Genomic DNA, 16,573 nt, shown 5'->3' with positions numbered 1-16,573 from the left:
AGAGAAAATACTTCCCATCTGGGAACTTAATTCTCAGAAATGGTATCTTCTGAGTTTGTATTTGACAGATCATGGCCAGTGCTTTGGTTTGGTGGTGTAGACCTACCTCCCACATCTGAGAGAAATGGAGCGAAGAAGAGGGAATACTGTGGACCCAGCTGACTGCCCACACAACCAACATCCATTTCTCCCTTCTTCTGACAGGACTCAATTTTGTTCATATATCCAACCTCCTTCTCTTGCAACTCAGGGAACAGTTGACCCATTTGCAGCTCTAGAGATAGATCTTGATTCATCTAAGCTAGGAGTTAGCAAACATACACTTCAAAGGGCCAGATAGTAAATAATTTAGGGTTTTCAGCTACATAAATCCCTGTCACATACTCGTCTTCATTTTTGTTTTTTGTAACCCGTTTAAAATGTGTAAACCCTTTTTTAGATCATGGGTCATATAAAAATAGGCCCCAGCCTGGATTTAACTCCTACAATCCCCTGGATGCCAATCCCTTGTCTAGCCTGTCAAATAACTTCATTTCCCTTCAATCGCTGCTTTCAAAGAGGGCATGGCCAATTTTAACCAATGAGATACAGGAGAAAATCTGTTTAGGGCTCCTGAGAGAAGTCTCATCTCTATCATAGCCATCTTGCTATATAAATCAACACAGAGAAGGGAGAAGCATGGGGCCACAGGGAAGTGAAACCAGATTCTAACTGCACTGTGCCTAGAGTCCATCCTGTCTCTGAACTTACTGCTATGTAGGATAATAAATCTTGTAACTGTTTAAACTAATCTGAATCATTATTTTCAATTACCTATAGCCCAAAGCCCAACCTCTAATTGATCCAGGTGGTAATAACTTCAGAGCAGATGAGAGGAGCAACAAAGAGAATACTTGAAGAGATAAAATGGAAGATGTTTCCCCAGCTCCCAAGAGATCCTGTCTTTCCATTTATTCTCTTCAACACCCCCTCTCAGATTTCAATTTATTTTTTTTAATGTTTTTATTTATTTCTAGGAGAGAGACAGACAGTGTGAACAGGGTCAGAGAAAGAGGGAGTCACAGACTGAAACAGGCTCCAGGCTCTGAGCTGGCAGTCAGCACAGAGCCCGACGCGGGGCTCGAGCCCACGAACTGCGAGATCATGACCTAAGCTAAAGTCGGACGCTTAACTGGCTAAGCCACCCAGGCGCCCCTCAGATTTCAATTTATAAAGGTGATCTGAATGAATATTAATTATGTTAGTTTTGAAAACCATAGGATTTTAGAGGTGAAAGAGACAGTAGAGATAATATGCTTCAATTCCTTCATACAGTAGATGAGAAAATGGAACCCAGAGAGAAGTAATTTAACCTTAATCACATGACTACTTGGTGGCAGAGATGCAATTAGAAACCAGGTCTCAAACCCAAGCCTACACACAAAAACATATCATCCAAGGTCTATATACTAGAAGACAAAGTCTCCTAATAGTGCTTATCATGGAAACCTAGAAATCAAGATTTTCTCTTTGAACATCAAGAGATTTTGTTATACCCAGGCATAAAATTGGTCAGTGTTCTACAGAGAAATATAACCAATAGGATGAGAAATCAATGGAGGGAAGAAGATTGAGAGATTGAGAAAAAGATATTGAAAAAGAGATATTGAGATTATAATGAATTGGTTTATCCCTTTACGGAAGCTGACAAGTAGTCAGGAAGCTGAAGACCCATAAAAGTCCATGTGCAGTTCCAGTCCGAATGCTTGCCAGCTTGAAATCAAGGAAGAGCCAATGTTTCAGTTCAAACCTGAAGGCAGGAAAGAAAACAAACAAACAAACAAACAATATTCCAGTTTGAAGGCAATCAGGCAGGAAAAGTTCCTTCTTTCTGGCAGAAGGGACAGTCTTTTTGTTCTATTCAGGTCTTAAACTGATTGAAACGGTCTCACATTAAGGAGGGCAATCTTCTTTTCTCATTTTACCAATTTAAATGTTAATCTCCTCTAGAAACACCATCACATTCACACCTGAATAATATTTGACCAAATATCTGGGCACACTACTGCCCAATCAAGGTGACACAAAATAAACCATCACAATCTGTCATCACTGGCTTTCTGAGACTTCTGGGTCTGGGTAAAAGGGAGGCAAAGGTGCCCATATAGCCCTCAACACAGCTATATTTGGCAACTGTCCCTGGCCCAGAAATTATGAAGGATTGTGTTGCCAGGGGAAGAGGAAGTACCAAGGCCTCCTTTCTGAGCATATTCATTTGGAGTTGGGTAAGAAGGTGGATGAACTAGAGCTAAAATAATAACCTCATTTACGTAGAATTTGAAATGTAAATCCTGACATTTAAGAATGAAATGGGGAAAAAGAAGAAAAAGGTAAGATATGGCTTAGAGAAATTTACTGTTAAATCATAAGCGGACTTTAGAAAGGCAGAGAGTTTTATGAGAATAGCATTACACCTTTGTGGTCTTTCTTGATAGCAAGAGCCCCCGAGTGTTGATGAAAAGGAGCCATGTTCATTTCATTCCCCCAAAATCTTGTGCTCACAAGTGTAGTGGAATGAGGAAAGAATAGAAATTGTAGAATAGAATTGTAATAGAAAATGTAATGGAAGAGGATCTCTTACTTACTGATTGGAATTTTGGCAAACCACAGAGCTCTCTGTTCATGGCTGTAAAGATCTTGGAGTCCCACTATGAAAAGACTAAAGGCCTATAGTTGGTGTTAATTGGTGTTGACACCTAACACCTTGTAAATGTTCAAAAGTCAAAATAATAGGAAGAAAGAATAAGGAGCTCTACAGAAGTCATATAGAGCAATAAGTTTGCAAGATTAGAAGTAATGTCAGCACTTTCTAATGGGAAGTGAAAGACAGATGAGGAACTCACTATTTAAAGAAATCAAGAGAGGCCCCATGAAAATGAAGGTTCTATTCATGGTCTTAAGTACAATTTCCTCTGAAACTTTTGGGTGATGAACAGGGATTATTTTTAGGAAAATACATTTTGCAATTCCACTGCCTGGACTGCATCTTTGGTGGATTTTTAGGCCGTCAAATGGCTTACATAACCTAGAGTCCAACCAGAGGCAGGAAGGAGGCTTAGCCATTACTTCTATGGCTCGTGCCAGTACCAATGTTAGGGAGAACACCCAATAAGACCACAAACGTAACACACCTGAGCAACAATATCCTGTTTTTAAAAAACTAAAGAGAGGTTGGTTAATTACCACACTTTGGAGATCAAATCTGGTTACACCCTTCCAGGCTGAAAACCTTCTTCCTACCAAATAATGTACCTGGACACCTCCCCAAAGGATGCATGTGACCCCTCACAACCCCACACCTAAGAATTCATCTCTCTACCTTCAAAAAAAAACAAATGGGGGGGGGGGGAGAAAGAGCATTTGATTCTCGAGATCCCAGAAATGGCATCTGTTTGCCTGACCTCCTTCAGAATCATGGCAAAGGGTAAAAGAGTAGAAGCAACATATTTGGAACTGGGCTATAAATTAAATGAAAGAGACAGAAGTAGAAATGCCCAGTATTTGTTTACTGTCTAGGCCATTGTCCAGGAACTGAGTTATTCTCAGCTTAGCAGAGTTAGCCTCTCTAGACTCACCCCTCTGGAGAAGTCTCTCCACAACCCCATAACTGACACAGAGCTTGGGGACCAGCAAGAGCAAACTGCAGGCCCCAAGCAAGGGAAGACAGTAGTAAAGCAGGGTAGGGGTGGGGTTAGGGCTAATGACTTTCCAGACAATATTACTGATATACATAGTATATCTATTTTAATTTCAGGGAATAGGGGTTTTGTAGGGTTTTAAAATAAGGATTAAATGCTCTGATATTTGAAGATATGACTGCTTGAATTATATGTGAGAAAAGAATTGCTTGTATTGTGATTGCTTAATATTCTTAAAACTGATGAGGCCAAATATACTATTACATTGAAACCTCACAATAACATTGGTTGGTATGTATAATTATCTTCTCTGCCTTTTATATAAGAAATAAAAATGGAACTCATAATTAAATCAAAATGTCTTTAACTTATAAGCCTGGCTTGGAGATAAGGCTGTCTTTCTGAGTTTAGAGGGTTTGTCCCTTCCAGGTACCATTATACACTTCTTCAAAATTGGGAAAGGGGAGAAGAGAGAATGAAAAAATACAGGAGACTTAAAAAGATATTTGTTTTATTTTTTTTCTTATAATTTTTAAATCTCCTGGACACTAGGAAAGTGCCAGACACTAGGAAAGTATTATAAGCATTATTAGCAGTTGATATGACCATTTGTAAGCAATCTAGTGCTAATGATATTCTACATTTTAAAACAATCCTCAAAATAGCTGCTTATCTATTATTTTTTTCTTTTTTCTAAGTAAAAGTTACAGAAAAAAATTAAGCTATAGCTCTCTTTTGCTTTACTAATAAATGTGCTCCATTAAGGACAACTTTGAAAGAAATTTCTCTCCCAAATCCCATTGGTTTTCATGATATCCAGTGACAGATATTCCCATAAGAAAAGATCTCTGAGAGAGGTTAAATTAATAACGCTTAGCAGGAAAGCACATATGTGCTACCTGTGTTTTGAATGGTCTAAGTCCAGTGTGTTTTGTGCCATGAACCAGCACTGGCTGTAAAAGGGACAAAATGAAGTATCTGATTCTTGGCCAGCAAGTTTCAGATGATGGATGAAGGGATGAGGTCCTCACCAGAAAGACCTGCTAAAGCTAATTGACAAAGGATGGCCAAGTACATCTCAGCCTTAATGGGTATTTGGAGGGGTAGGCAAAGGCTGTTCAGGAAGAGGACACTGAATGAAGTAAATCCCTGTTTGTGTACACATGAGACAGGGAATGGTGCTTCACAAAGCCAATGTCACCATGTCTCATGCTTCAGAAGACAAAGAAGTTTAGACAGTAGAGACTATCTAACCATTATACTCTGGTTCCTCCTCTTGGCATAGCACATCCATCTTAAGGAACTGGCTTATACTAAAAAGATGGAGTCTTTTTGACCACATTCCTTGGGAATGGTGTGAGAAAGGTCAGTCACATCTTCGGCTAAACTAAGCTCTAGTCAGAAAAGAGGTGGTCCCTGTGGTGAAGAAACAAGAATGCTGTATGAGAGTCTATGTCCTCAGTGACCCAGAACAGAAACACAAGGCCTCAGAAGGTTTTCTTGGCTTCAAAGTAACTTACGGTGGCCATCCCAGATAATGCTGGATAATCTTCAATGGATCTTCCTTCCTGGTTCACAGTCCTCCGTCTTTTCCTAATATTCCCTTTTTTGCTGGGCTTCCTCTGGTCTAAGCGTCCATTCCTTAGTTCTTATAAGGACTGAAACCTATCAGCGATAAAACCTAGTAACCCAGAACTGTGATGCCCAACTTGACCACATCACATCCTAACAGAAAACCCAAAGAATGTCTTATATTCATATGAGTTTCTGGTGCTGTAAAATGAGATCATTAGTTTCTTTCTCAGTTCTCCAAGTTCACATTTTATTTATTTATTTTTTTTTAAATTTTTATTTATTTCTAGGAGAGAGAGAGAGAGACAGCGCGAGCAGGGGAGGGTCAGAGAGAGAGGGAGACACAGACTCTGAAATAGGCTCCAGGCTCTGAGCTGGCAGTCAGCACAGAGCCCGACGCGGGGCTCGAACCCACGAACCGCGAGATCATGACCTAAGCGAAAGTCGGACGCTTAACCGACTAAGCCACCCAGGCGCCCCATCCAAGTTCACATTTTAAAATGAATTCCTTTAAGAGAAGTTCTGGAAACATGAAGGAGGAAATGCAGAACTATTTCCTTGTCCTAGTTTTATTCCACAGTTGGCCGTGACAAGAAATGTTCAATTTCATAAAGCAACTTGTTCTAATGAGCACTTTATCTGTGGTTCTGAACCTTAGCTACACATTAGGATCACCTGGGGAGCTTTTAAAATATAACGCCTGCATCCCAGCCCTGGTGGTTCTAATTCAACTGGTCTGAGTTGGAATCCAAGCAACAATAGTTTTTAAAAGATCCCCCAGGTGGTTGTAATGAACACCTTGGGCCCAAGAACCACTGCTAACTTCATAAACAGTGCCTTAACTGTATCCATTTTTATGAGTCAGTATTCTGTGTTCATCTGAGGAAAGTGGCTCAGAGGATATATTTCCTTGATTCATGGGCTGCTCTTTCTGGTCACATATGTTTTCATCATAATTGATTTAAATGTCCTATGACTAATTTCAAAAGTCAAAAGAGCCCGAATTCTATTTTAGATACATCTGAGCAAGTACAACAATTTTCATCCGTTTGCATTTGAAAAGTGCATTCTACTTTACAGATCACTTTCTTGGTGTCGTATCTCATTTCATCCTCATCACAATCCTTGGGTAAATAAGTCAGATGCTATTCTTCCATTTTAAAAAAAGAGGAAATCAATGCCTAAAGAAAGGGAATGATTTCCCCCAGGATCACACGGAGCGAAAGTGGCAGAATAGGGTCTAGAACCAGGTCTCATCTCTCAATCTGATCTTCTTTGCATTCCTCAGTGCTATCCACAGACAAATTTGCAACCCAATCCTATTGACCCAGTCCTACATCTTGATTTTGTCTGCTTTCAATGCTTCTTAATCCTAAAGTGCATGCAAATCTCTAGGTGATCTTGTTTAGAATGCAGAATCTGAGTCACTGGGTTCGGAGTGGAGTCCAACATTCTGCATTTCTAACACCAAGTGACACCAATGTTGCTGGTTCATGAACCATACTTGGAGTAGCAAACTAAACAAAATCACAAAATACATCCCTTTGAATAATACTGAAGAAAAGAATCCAAATGAGTTTCACTCATCTTCTGGGTACTCATGACACAACACAGTTATTGAAACAAATCATCAGATCCTTGCCAGTTGTCTTTCTGACCAGAACACGTGTTATTCTTCTGGCAGCCAGAACATCATTGTGCTCATGTCTGGAATCACTTCAACAGCTGGAGTTGCAGCAGCCACTGGCTATAATTTTTTTCTCTCTCTCCCTCTGATCTGCTTCTAGTTCTCAGGCCAGAAGGATAGGCCCACTGGGACCAGTGAGCCATCTGGCCATGCAGCTGGCCTGGGCTTCTGAGCCTGAGAATATAATGGTGATTCACTGTGTGCGATCCAAGTCCTTAGATGACATCTTCTGTTCCTGGAAATAAACTGCCAGGAACAGTTATATTGGCAAAGGGTTTTATCTTGAAACCCACTAAATGTTGCATTGTCATTGATGAAGATGTGCTTTTTCAGTTTTTTCTTATCCTTAGAATAACCTAATTGTTGAATAGCTTTGTAATATATAAGAATGTTCTAGAGAACACAAAAGGACCCAATGCTTGAGCTTGGTTCCATTCTTGCCATGGAACTAAATATGGACTAGACAATTGGGGGCAAATTTTATAAGCTTTCCATCCTTTAGAAAATTAAATGATAAAACTATATGATCTCCAACAATCTATGAATCACTGACTCAGAGTATTAGTGCTATCTTCACAAAGTAGGAGGAAAAATGACTTCAGAGAAATGTTATCTCTCTTCTTTCTACTTACCCCTTTCCCCTCAAAAAGTATCCTACATTCCAGTTTCACCACAGGCCATTTAATCACTGCCCACTATTCTACTGGAGCCATCCAATCCTAAACAATTAGAATGTGTCAGAGAAAAAGGCAGAACTATTCCCATTAGTCTTTCTCTAACAAAAGTCCTTAGGGAAAGGGAAGCTATCAAAAGAGCCTGAACAGAGGATTTCCCTCACCCCTAAAGACACTCCCCCAGGTGTCTAGGGGAGAAAGAGGTGGGCCAGAGAGCAGAGAGTACCTATACTTCATTCTGGTGCCAGTGTCTGGAAAACAGCAAGACCTTAGATAGAGAAGGGAATGGCTATAGGATGCACACATGCTGAAGGGATTGGAGACAGCCTCACCCAAGGTCTGCCTGCCCCAAACTGAGCATGGGAGTGGCTGAGAGCCACTATTCCTAAAGGGTGATGAAGACAGAAACAATGGAATTGGAGAGAGGTGGGAGGGCCTGATGACAGCTTACCCCAGTGTCTTAACACTGAAAGATACAAGAGTATGACACAATCCTGGGGAGAGATGGGGAAACCCCAGAAAGGACTGAGGTTAATAGTTCTTTCCACTAGCCTAGCAGAATGAAGTGTGCAGTCAAAAATCAAAATCTGATATTGAGTTACTAAAATGAATAAAATGAACTGAAATGCACATTATCCCTGCTCTACATCCATAGAATGTCATATTACATTGCCTTATATGAGTACTTCCAGTAAGAATTAACCAAAATCCTGGGGAATCCAATTATTATTCATTAAGAAGTTCTTGCAAACTAGGCGCCCTTTAAAGCACCTAGAGCAATGCATGGCAAACAGGAGCCTCTATGAATATTTCTTGCTGGCTAGCTGGTTATCTAAATGACCAGCATACATAATGAAGCACTAACACATCCCCCTTCCTTTATTTTATTGTGCTAGTTTGAATACAGAAAGAAGACTATTCAAATTAGTAAAATGTGACCTAAAGTTAGGCCCTTATTAAGCTTTTTCCAGATCCACTTTCTCAGATTACTCCAAAGATCTAGCCTGTAAGAATTCAATCATTTTCACCAGAGAACTTACCTGGGAGGCAGATAGCTCCTCTCTGTGGTCTTATAGGAACTAAAAGCATTAATAGTTTTGAAGCTCTAAGACCACTGTGAAATCTGGGATGCTGTGTTTTGAAGTGAGAAGTTCACTCTTGGCAGCTGTGCTATTACCAAGCATGCACAGGTGTTAACTGAAATGGAAAATAGCCTTTCAAGAGCCCTAGGTCTTCATTATTTTTAACATTATAGTTCACATTGCCAAAAGTATCCCTAAACCTCTCCCTTCTGATAATGTGGAAGGAGATTTATGTATTTTGAGTAATAGCTGAATAATAACCACTGCCCTATTTGGAAGTACAGGGTAAAACCTAGCAAAGGCATCAGACAGCTTATGAATGGCAGCCATATTGGATTCTGTCTGTTGCTGCAGAAGATTGTCTCCTCCTGGCTAAGACAGACTTTCAAACAACAGCTTCTATATCTCTTCTTATATGAAAGTGAAATGATTCCACATTTCAAATCTCTAATAGTCACTGCTTAAAAGTACCAGCTCACCACCCACAAATCCTGTTTTGTTGCTTTCTTTGTTTTAAAAAACATGTTTTCTAATGGGACTTGGAATCTGAAGTATAATGCAAGAAAACAGGGAAGAGATGTGATTTTAATACTCAAACAAATGGCAAGGTTGTGATACTGGGTCTTATTTCAATATCAACCCTGATGTGAATGACTTCCTTACTGAAGTTTTAAGTCCTAGCTACATTTAGTTCCCTGCACAGATGATTTTAGTGGTATACATTAAACCCAAGGTAAAAAGAACGAAGGAGTGAGATCAATTTTCACTATCCACTCTACTCCTAGTAGAATGCAAAGGACTGTTTAGAAACTAAATGACTAATAAGAACCTCCTGTCTCTAAGTTTCAAACCCCAACGTGAAAAGCAGAAGTTACGGACCCAAGATTTTCTAACAAGTCAGAAATCTGAAAATAGGTTGTGGGGCAAGGATAGGACTGCCCTCAGATTACCTAGCCTAGATTCTCTTCCACAGGCTTAATTAGGTCATTGGAAATTAGTTGCTCTATCTTTGAAACACTCCCCTTTCCCTAAATGTCCACACAATTACACAGATCTTAGCTATCTATGTGATGCCACGTCTCCAACTCTGATCTTCCAAGTGAAAGTAACAATAGTTCCTACCTCATCTTATGAAAATAGACTAAATAATGTTGAGTTTTCAAAACAGTCTTGGTGCATAGCCATCGCTAAATATTTGTAAATTATTATCCCTGAAGACTCTCAGGGGCTTTTTCTTAAACACATGCAAACACAAAAAAAAAAACCCCACTTGCCAATATTGTAGAAGTGCCATTTTCAATGACTATAATCATAATTATTCTAGAACCTGTTGGTTAATTACATTTTTTGTAATTATATTTGTCAGTATATTTATATACTGTATTTGTATATGTATATACAATGTACATATACAAATACAGTATATTTGTCAGGGTCTTCTCTTAGTTTTGTGATTTCACTATCATTTTCCCTGAAGTTTCTTGGACAGGGCAGCCTTTGTGATCCCCCTCACCTCACTCACTGTTTCTTCACCCACCAAAAGGAAACTCCTATTTATAACAATTGAATCTAAGCATACCCCCCATTGATCCAGAAGCCATCCCTCCATTTTCAGTCTGAGAAAGTCCTCTCTACCAACCTACCAGCAACAGGAGAAAATGCTGACTCTGCAGCTGGACAGAGACAACTTTGGGCTCTTCAACTAGATACTAATCAATGAGAAGGTGGCTAAAGATTTTTTGGGTATAGCATTGCTGGCAGAAGCTGTTCCAGTGAGTCTAAGAGCATAGCTAAGTCTCAACAGAACTGACCAGTGGTCATCTTCTCTCTTCTCTCTTTCCCCTCTTCTCTTCTACTAGGACTTGAAGTCAAATAGATTACCAAGGGATAGACAGCAGACTTCTATAGCAAGGATGCTTCAATTCCCAGCTAGAAATTATTGTTAGGACAGACTCCCACTCTACTATGTTGTAAGAAAATGACTGATAAGTTCCATGTGTGGAGAATGATATTATGGCCTAATATGATGACCATAAGTGGTACTAAACAAATTCCTCATTTTCCCACCTCCAACCTAGCAAAAGCATTAGGTATCTCCAATTATAGTGGGTCTTTGAGAAAAGCCATCAAATCATATGATAGGATCATCAAATGCAAGTGTATACACAAATGAATTCATGGCTTTTCTCTGAATCATGAATCTGAAGTCCCTTTTGCTAATTCTTGACAAATGTGACAAGTTCAAGCTATGCATCCCTGTAAAAGAAATAAAATAAAAAACACCCCACATCTGTTTCTTGTAATTCATTAAGTGGCAAAATGCCACTCTACTGGTTCTATGCACCTATTGTTTAACTTGGCTCTGTTTTCAGCAGTCTGAATGGTGTTCTCTTCAATGGACAATGTGTTTATTCATGTAGCTGTAGCTGTTCTGTTATTAGAAGTGTGTCTTTGAAACAGACTTATAATGTCTGGAAGGAAGGAAAACACCCAGACAAAAAAAATTAAGCATATTAACATTTTTTTCTGAATGTTTTTGCCCCCTACACAAATATTAAACACATCATACTCCTCAGAACATCTTTAGGAAAGGTGTAGTTACCAAAAGAGTAGAAAGTTACCCCAAGACTGAGGCAAAATGGATGAGCTCCTATTCTTTATTCCTCAAACACTGATAGACCTTCACATGACGCCTCACCTCTATGAAGGTCAGAATCATGCTTCTGTTCATCTCCATTATGCTAAAAATGACAAGACAAATCCTCCTGCTCAGAGGAAATGAATGTTTTTGTTATCAGAGTTTTTAGTACACCTTCTCATTTAAGTTAGGGCATCATTTTGTGGGGCTGGGAGCCTAAGATTTTGAATGGTACTATGGAAAGAACTTGAAGAGTACTTCCTGATGGATTGTTTCAACATAAATAAAGGGGATTGTTGGGCTCACATGATAAGGGTTCAACATGGGAAAATAGAATGAGAGAAGGGACTTTCGGCTAAATGATTTGAGTCTCTTCAAGCACTAGTGTTGAATGATTCCATAATAGTAATGTGACTGTATTTTTAAAAAGTATTGCGGTGACCAGATTTGCTAAAGAGATAACTAACATGAAGGAAAATTTGAGTAATGAGTAAAGCTGCCTGTCAATCATAAAGGAATTCAATAGGGTGAAACAGAAAGAGGTCTCTTGAGAAATGGTTGGCCACAGGGTACAACACCTCATCAAATTTCTTGCTGGCGAAACCCTCTTGCTTTGCTGAGAAGGGCTCATTTGCTGAGCTTTCACAGATGTAGAAATATAAACTCAGCAGGTTGCAAAGCCAATTGGCAGTTTCAATGGTGTCACTTACAAGAAGAATTTGATAACCAATTCAGAAATGAATTGTGCTTCTTTCCTCTCTTGATGAGCACACCTCACTAAACCCATTCTTACTGTTCCGAGTGTGCGGTCTAATTTGTCGAGAGTCTAATGGGTTGTGGAGCTTATGTATTGAGTTCTTTCCAGAAAGCAGAGCTCTGAGGTTTAGGGGTGGGGAGGAGGAGGAAAGAAGGGCATTATTTTACAAATCACATGACTTTCCTTTTGTTCTAGAATAAAAATTAACATTCTAGTAAGAAAGTACTAGGAAAACAGACTTTGTTGAATTTTACTTGCTTGTTTTCAATCTTATGGGACAATATTTATATTAACATTTATGTTCTTTTACAAATATGTCACAGAAATAGCTGAAAATAGATTGAACAGTAAAAACATTCTGTAAGAAGGTCTGGGCCTCATATGACTCTGTTGCTAAACTAAGTTAATTAACATCCCTAAGCCTTGACCTCATCTAAATAAGTCCTGACTGGCCTGGCACTACCTACATCTTAGGGCAGTTATAATGGTCAAAAGAACTACCATTTCCTCACTACAACGTTTCAGCAATGTACATGAAAATGCTTTTAAAAAAGAAATGTATTCCTCAAATGGAAGGTATTGAGAAAAGTCACACTCAAAGAAGTTAAATGACTTGCATGAAAATGGCAACCAAATAGTACTGGGTCTGGGACTCAGAGCTGGTCATCTTTATTGCCGAACAGTATTTCCTTCCTAGACGCTATAACCTTTTCAGTTTCTCCTTGTGAACCCATCGTGAAACCAAGATGGCATTTTTAAGAGACCTGCTTTAGAAATAAGCACTATACTCGGGCCTTTACCACCCAAAAGGAACTGAAAGAGTGTAACATCAAAATGCAGAACAGACCGATTTAAAGGGTTCTCCTCTAAAATAACTGAATATTCTGCTTTGAAACCAACATTTGGAAAACACCCAGACATGGCACTAGGTAGTCCCTTTATGGGTGACATACTTTTCCTCCCCAAGTCATCCACCAAGGAGGCCTGTGGGCTTCTGCCTCCTCCCATGTACCGCAACACAGGTCCGCTTCTAGCCACTTGAGGAATCAGTTAATGGAATTTTGTGCTTGAGATTTGTTCTTAAAATATGTAGAATTCCAGAATGCATGTATTCTTGTATCCCTCCCTGAGAAGTAGATGACAGGTTCTTACCTAGTAAGCAAACGCCCTCCAACCTTTTGAAGGTTTCTCTTTATACTGATCTTAAGTTTCTTCAATGCTTAGCCCCTTTTTCATATTCAATCAGATACTCATTCCACCAGAGATATTCATTGAAAACCTACTCTTTGCCAGTCACTGTTCAATGCCAACCTGTTACAGTTGAAAAACTGGGAAGAGCGAAAAGAAAATATTTCAATACCCTAACACCAGCACTGACAAACCCATTAACGACAACAAATCCCTGATGCTTGTAATTGATGTCTGGGATTATACTCATAATTATTCAAGATGCAACTTGCTCAACATAGTTCGTGTCCAGGCCACAGGGGCTTGAGATGTCCTTTCATATGAATAAGGAGTGCTTCTTAATTCTACCCTAAGGCTCTTAACAAAGGGAGGAAAGTAGAAGGAAAAAAAGAAATTGATCTTTGTATGAGCCATTTTTCATTTCCAATCAAACTTTGGGTCTGTTTTCTCTTAAGTTCCTGTCTTTTAAGTTAGTGAGCTAAATCAAATCACAGCACCCAGGTCTGATTTGTGCGGTAACAAGCTACTCTGACAGATTGCCTTGCACTTCCTACAGATCACGCTCTATGAATATCCCCCAGATTTACTCAGTTTGAGCCACATCATGTACTGCTTACTCATCCCTGAGTCTTTTTGCTCATGTACTTGCACACAGCCAGGCATTAATCACCTGGCATTTCTATCATTTATTCCCACCCACCCCCTGGAAGCATGCTTCTCTACACTTGTTCTTGATTGCAATTCATCTTGTTTGTATCTGAAAACCTCTGTAGTTTATCAAGTTTACTCTGAATTCTAATGATAACTGTAGGCTTTCAGACCGAAGGGACCTTGGAGATCGTCTGCCCAACCCCCTTTATGCTCTAAGGGAGGAAATAGAGATCTACATGCAAGGGGACATTTCCAAGGATATGTGATATATCAGTTAGGATCTCAGCAGAGATCCTAAGCAGAATTCACCTCTGATGGTTCACCTACAGAAACTGGAATAAAGGGACTATTTACAGCGTTGTGGACGGGGTTAAAGGAAAACAACGGATGCTGAAATCCCAGCAACCAGAACAGCAAAAAATTCTTTACTTTCCCTAGGGCTTAAGGAAAAGGGAAAAAATAGTGATCAGAGAGAGCTCAGTGAGAGCAGGAAACCAGGAGGAGACACCCAACCAGAGCTGTAGTGAGAGAAGGACACAACTACTACCCTAGTTGCTATGTCAAAGCAGGTTGACTGGAAGAAATGCCCCAGTCACTCCCATCACCTGCTGGTGGCTTCCATCAACTGAATGCCAGAGAGCAAGGAAGATAGGTGATGGAGTCCGTTTAGGTCAGCTTCTCCCCAAAGAGTAGGGAAGGAAGCATAGAGAATAGGTTTGGAGAAGAATAATCAGTGGATTTTGTAAATTCAGTCACCCAGCATCTACATTAAAATGAGCATCTCCATTTGAACCAGTGCATATCTTATTGCAAAGGCTCCATTTGCCAGCAAATATTTGCTGAAGGGGAAATGAACGAAAGGTAAAACAACAACAACAACAACAACAAACTGGAAAAATAGAACTTTCCTATGCCAGGCAGTCTACTCAGTATTTTGGGGGGTCACGAAGAGATAATAAAAGCATTCTGGGGGCGCCTGGGTGGCTTAGTCGGTTATGCGTCCGACTTTCGCTTAGGTCATGATCTCGGGGTTCGTGGGTTCGAGCCCCGCGTCGGGTCAGCTGCTGACTGCCAGCTCAGAGCCTGGAGCCTGTTTCAGTCTGTGACTGCCTCTCTCTCTGACCCTCCCCTGCTCACGCTGTCTCTCTCTCTCTCCTAGAAAAAAAAAAAAAGCATTCTGTAGCAATACACATACTATGTATATTACTCCATAATATAGTGTTTAGCCTGTGCCAGGTCCATTCTAAGCCCTTTGCATATACCAACGCTTTTAATCTGCAACCTCATTCTATGGATGAGGAAACAGAGACATACAGTATTGACCAGGATTGTCCCCAATTGCCAGACAGCAGAGCTCATGCTTTAACCTCTCCTCCACACTGCCTCTATCAAGTAAAAGAAGTCCCTGAGGGAATTCATTATGTATTTGGAGAGATAGTAATATTAATGTATGAAAACGTAAGAGAGTTAAATTGCATCGGTACAAAACAGCACAAGAATAAGTTCCAGAGATGAGTGTTCAGCTGGGGCTGGAGCAATCAGCAGAGTGACCTGGTAACCATCAAACAGTACATACCCCAGAAATGCTAACCTGCTGGGCCAAGTCAAGAACAGAATCGACGCCTCCTAGCTCTCTAAACAAGGACTACTGGTCCCCTTGCTCTTGACAATTTGCTTTTCAGGGCTCCACAGGCATTTCCTTGGGAACAAGGCTCCAAAGTACAGATGCGGCACTTCACCCCATAGGACCCCAGAGGTCACCTTGGCCCACCTCCTGTCCACAGGCCAAGTAACACAGGCATGTTCTCTTCTCAAATGAAGTAGTTTTTCTGCACTCATCTTCATGATTCTGTGGAAAAACTAGTAACCAGTATTTTTAAGGAATTGAACACAGACCTATAAATCTATGCACAGGAAAATATTCAAATATTAGAATATAAGCAAAGTAAGGCTAACCTTGTCCATTACACCTTTGTCTCTATTATCATCACTTCTGAATTTAAGTTAGACCTAGGGTGGGTCTATATTATATTTCCTTTCTTAATTATCTCTTGGAAAAATGCAGTATTTAATAAAAATACCAACAGAAAGATCTTTTGTTCAAGGACAAAGCAAATTATTTTCTTTACATTGCGCATGCATTTTGACTTTGAAGGGAATAGACATCACATTTGGTTTTACGATGTTGCTGTGTGGTTTTCAATTAGGTTTCTGTTAGGTTCTGCAAACAGAAAAAACTAGCGTGTATCTGATTTAATACCTAATGAATTTCCACAGATGGTCGCAGTCTAGTGGATAAAGATTTTGCCACATGTTTTCCAATTCATGACTTAAAATTGTTTCTACCACAGTCTTTTTTATTAAAAATTTCCATTGACTCTTTTTTTTCCAGAGAGTGTGATTATAAAATAATTCAGTTTCGCTAGGCATAAATACATCTAATTTGCAAAAATTTGTATGTTAGACAGCCAAGTAAGAGATAGTACAGCTGTGACTGAATAAAGGTGTTAGGGTGGCTGTCAAAAGTCAAATTCATCTACACTACTTTGATCCCAGTGTATATAATGCATCAAAGAAGATGCATTACTTAGGGTGGAGGTAGGGACTCTGCTTCCAGAGTAGCCATGGAATTCTTCATATGTCTGTC

The sequence above is a fragment of the Crocuta crocuta genome, unplaced genomic scaffold, assembly GCF_008692635.1.
Source record: "Crocuta crocuta isolate KB4526 unplaced genomic scaffold, BGI_CrCroc_1.0 scaffold159, whole genome shotgun sequence".
Classification (NCBI taxonomy): Eukaryota; Metazoa; Chordata; class Mammalia; order Carnivora; family Hyaenidae; genus Crocuta; species Crocuta crocuta.
This window is presented reverse-complemented; position numbering follows the sequence as displayed.